This window comes from Oncorhynchus mykiss, chromosome 6 (assembly GCF_013265735.2).
Source record: "Oncorhynchus mykiss isolate Arlee chromosome 6, USDA_OmykA_1.1, whole genome shotgun sequence".
Taxonomy (NCBI): domain Eukaryota; kingdom Metazoa; phylum Chordata; class Actinopteri; order Salmoniformes; family Salmonidae; genus Oncorhynchus; species Oncorhynchus mykiss.
Genome location: NC_048570.1, coordinates 62317719 through 62326957, shown reverse-complemented (window position 1 = coordinate 62326957; position 9239 = coordinate 62317719). Strand labels below are relative to the sequence as shown.

At 39.1% G+C, this 9239-nt stretch overlaps 1 pseudogene; it reads left to right on the top strand.

The window, feature by feature from the left end:
• Window positions 1-4100: 4100 nt before the first annotated feature.
• Window positions 4101-7105, top strand: LOC110526290 (annotated as a pseudogene).
• Window positions 7106-9239: the final 2134 nt, after the last annotated feature.

The window sequence follows — 9239 nt, the reverse complement described above, 5'->3', positions numbered from 1 at the left end:
TTGAGCCACAAGCTAACTAGCTAGCTAACGTTAGCCCTGGCCCATTTGACATGGGGCAACTATCTACCTAATTACTAGCGTTCACCCTATAAAACAAAATAATGTAGAGAATATGGTTTTGGTTTGAAATTCACTTACCACTAGCTTGAATAATGTACTATTCTTCTCATTAGCTATTACACTAGCTACAATTGCTGAATATTTAACTGCAAAGCAAGACAGTAGCACACAGAATTTAGATTGGCGCATGCCAATGTGATAAATGCGCGTTCTATCATATCCCTTCAGATGTTAAGCTACTGTATTTTGAAATCTAAATATCTCTTTGCCCCATGTTGTTTTTTGTCTGTTTCTATTTCCCTGCTTGTTTGTGTATATCTTACTGACTGACTAGGCCTCGATAGCCCCATAATTCAATTGAAAAGTAATGTGTTGCTTTATACTTGCTTTATACTTGCTTTATACTTGCTTTATAAGTAATATTGGACAGTTTGTGATGTTTCTGAATAGGAAATTATCCTCACATAAAGTGGTGTAAAAAGAGGTAAAGACGCCATGTGAAATATAGTCCAGTTGTCTCCACTCAAACCATTTGACAGTCTTCAGAACCTCCATTTACAATTAATCTGATGCTCACAGTTCCACAGTCACTTGACATGAAAGTGGGAAATTGTGAGTCAAGCAATTTTATGATCTTATCTTCTTTCTTCCGGTTCCCTTCTTTGTGTTGTATCTCGTCGTCTCTGAATCCACAATCTGAATGAACAGCAGCTGGTATTGTATGAGAAATCAAATCGTGTCTGTGTTTTGTCATAGTAAGTATGAACAGTGGAGGTCAATCAGAAATTACATGGTAAGTAGTCCATATCTAACAACTGACTTAATCACATGCCTCACTTCATGACCCAGCAGATAAATACAGTAGCGTATTGTTTGATGGAATATATTTTTAGGCTTTTCATCCCATTTCGGACTCAGAACATCACAAATCATTTAAACCTCTTGCTCATAATGAATACATTAACACACTACAGTGTAATTTGCTACTGCAGTCCTAGATAGGCGTATCATGCACTTTTTATCCATTGTGTGAGACTCAAGTCTCATATGAGACGTCCTTGTAAATATTACAATGTCTTCGCCTCCACTGAAGGACAGTATTTATTTCAGTTTTCCTTATCTTTGCTGGAATGTATAATAGATTCTCCAGAACTACACTCCCTAGCTGGACTTGACTTTGTGCTAATTAGGAGGAAGACTCCCAACTCCTCAGTCAGAGAGTACAGGAGGCTATGGGAATCTTGTTAATCATTATTTAGTTGTGTGCTTGTATATTAACCCCAAAGGACAAATACTCCCGTGAGTGTGGTAAAGTAAACTGTGCTATAACACGTGACTGTGAGAGAGTTCCCAGACTTCGCCAGAGTGAGAGCCTGTGTTGCTGTACTCAGTACTGCATGTGTGTCAGTGAAGGCTCATTCTATCATCATCACCAGTACATTGGACTTTAATGTTCCCCTTACTTGGATTGGCCATCCATTTTGATAGCAAAATTGTTGCTCAGTTCACAGGTTCCCTTCAGATGGTCTCACAGGAGTGAAAGTGTAGCCTATATTTTAACTTTTATAACTTTTATGTCTTAATTTAATTTAATTTTGCATTTAGACTGTCATCCCATAACACAGTCTGACATTCAGGGTCTCATCTGTTTATTTTACTGTGTATGGCTGGGAGACTGACTGTGCCCTGACTTGTTAATGTGGTCATATTGTTAACAGGAAATCTCTTCGGGGAATTCTATCCTGCTAGAGCCAGTGACTAATGGTTAAAGATGTACTGAAGCAAAAGTCACACAGTTACTTTGTTTAGAATCCTTGAAGAAAATATCCTGAATGACCATTTTAAGAAGCTTGAATTATTCATCGAAAAACAGTTTGTTTCAGGTTTTCCATAAGAACGTTGTCTCCCTTATTCTATGAGTGTAAAGAATCTAACATGATCTTTTTGAAGCAATGAAACAGGGTTTTTCCACAGATGCGTAATGGTTTCAACAAGTCTAGCTGATTTCTCATGGCGGGTTCTGTCAAGGCCATTGGCTGTCTGTCATTTATTAACCACTGTCAATGTGTAAAGAATGTAATTGGTTTCGACCTTATTGTCCCTATTGAAATGATAGAGGCTGAAACGTACACAAAGCGTTAAGGAAATCCTTTTGAAAACATTATAATAAACAAAGTCTTGTACGTCTCCTGAATCAAGTATTTGTTTATTATAGTACACCTATCGTCAATGATTATCCATCTGTCTAATGGGATATGTTTGGCACTTAGGGTTAATATAACAGCAACGTTTTAAGCATTTGTTATCCGCATTTCAGTTCAACCCTGAAAGCTAGAGAGCAAACTAGCTACAGTGTGTTGATCATGAATTATACAGTATATGTTATGGGTTGTTGTGTTTTGTGGTTTTAGAAAGATGGCTGATAGAGCCTGTTGGGCGACAGCAGTTAACCGTCATTGTAAATAAGAATTTGTTTTTAACTGACTTGCGTAGTTAAATACAAAAAAAATGAACAAGGTGATGCTCAGGGCGATGGGGAAGGGGGTAGTTATATGTTCAAAGAGCAACTGGTTCGGTATTACAACCACTTCCTGTATTTAGTCTCCAAGGTAGCAGCCAACATGCTCATCTGTCTCTGTGCTCATTCACATCAAAGATATAGCATGATAATAGCCTTATTCAACCCCCCCACACCTTAGATCAAGATTAAAGAGAAATGCTCTACGGAGATATGACACTTTTTCAGTGTAGGCCTACGTGCAGTACTTTGGCTATTGTATACTGTACATTCCTAATGAGCTCACCCATTGACTTAAGGTAGTCAGTGGACATCAATTTAAATGCTGTGATCAGCCAATTTCCCTCCATTGTCTAGTGATTGACTTCCTCTCTACACCATTGGCCCTTAAAAGCCCATCAACGCAGAGTGGGGCTTTTAGACTCTATAAAATGTTTATGCATAACCTCCACAATTGCATTAGGTTATGGAATCATGTTTCTAAATAGCTAGCATCCTTTTATTTCCCGGATTAACTAGCCCCAAGCTTTACAGCATTTTCAGATTTGTCTAGAGCAACGGCCAGGGCCGGGGATAGACCAGACGTGTATTGTGTTGTGCCTGGGTTTTTGTTTTCCTGGAATGTGTGGATGGGACCTCCTGTCTCCAGGAGAGCTACATTAAACTTCACGGCTTCAGGCATGATGACGGTGTCTGTGAATCTACTCTGCTCCACACGGAGTATTGAGATGAAATGGCACTCTTGCAACAGTGCACCCAGACAGGACCCACGCTGTCTCAATTGCAGGACTCCAGGCTCACAGGTGTTTCAGCCCCTGAGGCACTCTCAACCAGTTCTCAAAGCTGCTGTGATGTCACTGTGGAGTGTCATGCAGAAACTGTGTTGAAAGTCTCTCTTTACCTACTGAAAGGGTGGGTTCAGTGGGATGAAAAAAAATCCCTCACATGCTACCTGACCCCACATTCTAGGGCTAAAAGGATTTTATCCTCTCTGTCTGTCTTGGCCTTCCTTCCACCTGTAGAGAGATGGCACACCTTTTTGGCAGTCTCCTGACTCCTCTCTTTATTTGCATAAGGTGAAAAGTTACTTGTACATAGTATTGCCTGGGCCAGCAAAGACTAGGGCAAGGATAGCATGCTGATAAGTGTCCCTGGAGGAATGGCTAGCAGCCCAGCACTTAGCCTAGAGCAAACTAACCACACCCAAGACTCCTGCCTGCCTTTACCTTAATTGTTATTGTTGACACAATGTGGGTTGTTCAGCTAACTGTCTCACTGAACTAATCCCTCTGACACTGCTGATGAATGAGTAACTTAAATACAAAAGGGGATGAGGACTAGCTTGAGAATTTCAGTTGGTAGACTGTACTTTTACTTTACAGGCTTTGATACTGAAATACTTGCATAATCACAGTTCTTGTAATTCAGGTGAATGTGTTTTGTTGGTTTAGGATACAATATGATCATTTACAGGGGTTGAATAAAGTTCAACAAGATACTGCTGCCTCCTATGAGCTCACAGCCAAGCTGGGTTCATGCAAATGGTATAAGGAAGGTGTGTTATCAGGTTCCATCTAAACAGGTATTTCAGCCTGAGACAGGCTTTAGGGTACAAGGGAGGCTCATTGTCTACTGGAGCTAGCAAACCAGAAAGTTTTTTCAACAGCTGTTGACAAGATGGACAGAGAGAAGGTCAGTTTGCATTCAGATTAAAGGAAGTCCTTAGTGATATATTACCAAGGTTTTTCAGTAGTGGTTTTCAATGTTATTGTTTGCATTGGTGACAATCAACAAATGGGTTTGGGGTATTTCAATAGTGTGCCCAGTATTTCTAAGAGCTAATGTCTTTAAGCTATTTAGATTATTTGGCACAGTAAAAGAAATCACCCAAGATGGTAATTTATGCCATGTATCACTCCAAATCTGGACATAACAACATTGAATTTGTCGACTGCTATTAATACTATAAACATACATAGTGAAAGTACAGTTTAAACATTTTCAAACATGTTCCAACGCACACAGACACAGGTGATTAATTGTACAATTATGGGTTAGGCTTGACTTTGAAATGGTGCATTGCAGTTGGTATTCTGAGTCATATGTTATTTATACTGCTACTAAAGAAATTACCTAGAGTTTAACATTTGAGTCTATGGTAAAAAGCTACTTTCCTGGGATTCACAATACACGTGTAAGAGGGCTAATTGAATTACTGTTATTTATGAAACATTTTAGTATGAACATTGTTTTACTTGGATCATTATTTTCTTGCTTCTGTGTAACTTTACCATTTATAGATTAACCTTAAAGTTCACACAATACAGAATTTAAGATGAGAATACTGCCATCTGCTGGATACATCTGGAAATCCAAGATGACACTAAATCGCAGGGATGCGCCTGCGTACGTTTTGACGTCTACCGTTTCCGGAAGTCGATCGTTCACTCCCGTGGTCCAGAGTAAAAAACGATAGCGCAAACAAGTATACCATATTTCTGTAATTGCAACATCACAATGTCAGTGGGGACCGGTTTAGAGAACGCAAATCCCTTGATTTTTCAACGAACAGGCGAGAGACTTCAGACCGCAAAGGACGAAGACGAAGATGTTGCTGATCCCATCGACGACAGATAAATATTTGATATCCTTTCGGTGTAGCTAGTTAAAATATACATCAATTGAGCGTTCAATGTCATACCAATCAACTTTGCATATGATGCTTCATTCTTTATTAAAGCTAATTACTCAACATTGTGTTGTCAAATTTCACCTTAACCCGTGCTACATCTCATCAGATCCATTAATGATCCTGAACACCCACTGTCCCTCGAGGAATTGAATGTCGTGGAACAAGTGCGAGTGCGCGTGAGTTAAACTTCTTTCTCAACTTTTCCCCCATGTAGAAGTTCGACACAGACATACCTGTGTAGCTACTAAGGAAAGCAGATAGCCTATACTGTGTTATCCTAATAAAACCAACTTGATTTTTCTTTACAGGTAGATGACCAAGAAAACACTGTGGGTGTGGAGTTCACCCCCACTATACCCCACTGCAGCATGGCAACTATCATAGGCCTGTCCATCAAAGTCAAGCTGCTGCGATCCCTACCAGAAAAGTTTAAGGTGGGTGAAAGAATTTAAGTGCTTGTGAGCTGTCAGAGCAAGCTTTAATATTATTTAATTGTCTGAACATTTAACATTAATATAGTGGGTCATGTACCGTCTATGCCTAATCATATCTCTGCAGATTGATGTGCACATCACTCCTGGGACGCATACCTCAGAAGATGCAGGTAAAGTGACATGCCTCTGAAGTAACTCAACATTGAGGCTGAGACAAACAATCACGCCTTCAAGACGACTATTGTAGACTACCCCTTTCGAGAAGCCCTAATATCAATTCCACAGTAACGGTGATACTGAGACTGAATTTTCACTTTAAACTATGTCAAACAAAAACCAATGAATGCAAAGTTAAGCAAACCATACAACTCGATCCACAAGGCCTACTTTTTAACAATTTCCACAGAAAATTGTACAAAAACACCTTTACTTGAGCAACAGTGCAGATGCAAACTTTGGTAACAGAATGACAATTTGTGCTTTATGCTGAAAATTATGTTATGGAACTTTGCATATGCACTGTTATTGAAGTAACTGCGTTTTTGTGAAAATTGTAAAAAGTAGTCCTTTTGCATAGAGTTGTATGGGTTGTTTAACTTTGCAATCATTGGGTTTTGTTTTACATATTTTAAAGTGAAATATCAAAGTGTCAGCATCACTCAGTTATTGTGGAATTGCCCCGAACTAAACCCTTTGTTTTTGTTCCAGTCAACAAACAGCTGGCAGACAAAGAGAGAGTGGCCGCTGCCCTCGAGAACTCCCAGCATCTGGAGGTGGTCAACCAGTGTCTGATATCCAATGCAAGGACAAGCTGACCGCCCTGATGGATCAATAGAACATTCTCCTTAGTCCAGGAGTAGGCTTAATGTTTCTCTCCTGACATGCTAACTGGACTGGTTGTTCTGTTTATGTTGAGTAAATGGCAAATGTATCTCCTATGCTGCCATTGTATTATTTTCATCTAACAGAAATCCCTTGTATCATGTTTGAGTCTGTGTTGTAGGCAGAAATACTAAACACACACTAGTTATATCTTCACTAGATCTTCAGTTTTGCACACTATAATAAACAAGCATTGTATCCTTTATTATACAAGTAAATAAGCAATAAAACACAAGGTCATATCTTATTTCATTGAAAGTATACCTGATTAATGGCATTTGCAAAGAGAACAGAAAATGTTTCTCAAATCAAATGTAAACCTAATGACTGGGGAAGTGGCCCTGACACTGAATAAGAAAGGCCATTGTTTATAACATACGTCTGGGGAAAAATACTTTTTTTTTCATCAGATGCCTTATTTTATATTTGTCCAAAATAGTATAAAATGTGTGAAATAGCATTTGAGTTGTTTTTCTCACTTAAATGTGGTTGTAAATAAATGACTTGATATAAAATTAATACGTTTAATGATATGCAGTTTTTCGTTAGATTTGTCTATACTTATTTTACTATGGCAGTGAAATAAGTATTGTTCTTTTCAAATGCTCATCAGAGAGCCTCAGATCTTCATTGCATATGCAATGAGTTGGTCCCACAGGGTTAAAGGCTACACTTCCTCCACATTGAGACAGTCAGCAGAGTGGCGCAGCGGAAGCGTGCTGGGCCCATAACCCAGAGGTCGATGGATCGAAACCATCCTCTGCTATGTCTTTTACATTTCGACAATTCAGCAGAATTTTTTAAATTGTAAAATGCCTTTATGCAGTAGAAATGATACCTACATACAGTTATGGTTAGACAAAATAAAAGGAGAGCATTGTTACAATGAATGCGTTAAAATGGTGTTTGTAAGCAATACTTTAACTTATATATCAGCTATAAAGAATTAATTGGTGAGTTATAGACGACATGAATATTGCGTCATCCCGAAGGGTAAGTGCAAATTTGATGTGTTCACTACCACCCTCTCATGGACAATGGATAAAATAACATCTGAGTAGTTCTCGAACTTCCATTACACATTGAGAACCTGTGTATGTTAGCAAGATGACTCCAGATCCACTGAGGCTCCTTTTTGTACCTGTAGTAAGTATACAAATTCTAACACGAGATATGTGTGAGTTTGCCAGGGGACCAGCAGCTGGCAGCATTGTCTTTCTATGAGAAAAATGAGTAGAAAACATTAATTGTCCTGGCAGCCAATCCAAGACCTTAGAAAAGTATGAGTAATTGATATGGGGCCGAAATGCAGCCGAAATAGCTCAGTTGGGAGAGCGTTAGACTGATTTTTTAATTGATTTAACCTTTATTTAACCAGGTAGGCTATTTGAGAACAAGCCATACGAGGGTATGTTTGGCAGCATGCGTGAAGGATGCTTTGTTGCGAAATAGGAAGCCGATGCTTAATGTGAGTCTGTAAGGAGAGTTCACAGTCTGGCCAGACATCTAGATATTTGTAGTTGTCCACACACTCTTGAGTCAGAACCGTCCAGACTAGTGATGCTGGACGGGCGTGCAGGTGCGGGCAGCGATCAGTTGAAGAGCATGCATTTAGTTTTTAAACTTGCATTTACGAGCAGTTGGAGGCCACGGAAGGAGACTTGTATGGCATTGAAGCTCGTCTGGAGAAGGTTAGCTTCTTAAGTTAACTTATGAAGTTAACACAGTGTCTAAAGGTCCCTGGTTTCGGCAGGCACTCTTAGACAGTTCTAACTGAAGCCAGAAAACAGGGTTGCTGGTTTGAATCCCAGGTTCAAAGAGAAAATCTGGTGTGGCGATTGTAGGAAGATTCTCGTTTGGACAAAATACCATCCTCAACTCCTCTATCTTTCCTCTCTGACCCAACCTGGTCTCAGAGCATTTCATATTATTCAGTAATTATATCAAAGATACAATATGAAATGTAACATATACTAAATGGTGTATGTATTATTTGTGGATGTCCATCATCCATTTCGTTTGATATGTTATGAATTACAATTCGTATGATGTTACGAATTAGCTAAATGTACAATATGTTAAGATTTTGCTAAACGTATGATGTTACTAATTCCAATTTGACTTACACAACTGACTTAATTTGTTGTCATGACTTTACACATTTATTTTGGGATTCAACACTGTAAACGTAAATTTTCTGATGACACGCGAGTGGAAAAGGAGCTTGTTATTTCATATAAGCGCATTTTCATCCAAGTTGACTCTCCTTGCCGCTTCTCCTCGATTACGTTTGGCCTTTTTCAAAATGAGGGGAGAGACTACGCAGGAGAGATGAGAAAAGACCAATTAGTTAGGCGAATGGAGGAGTGTCCTCGCCTGCTTGATAGCCTCTGCTCGGAGAGGAAGCACAAGATTATCCTACCGGAGTCCTTTGCGGAAGAGTTTTGAGATCTGCCACACCTCCTTTGAATCAGCTGTTGTTTACTGGGAGGAGAACAGCACGCACATATTTTAAAACAATATGCTACTTATCCTTTTATGTATAAAATGTCTAGCAAAACTAGCGACATGTCTTGTCACTTACTACTTTACACATTTCATTTGTGATTAAACACTTGTAGCCTAAACAATTAATTACACTTAATTACACTTC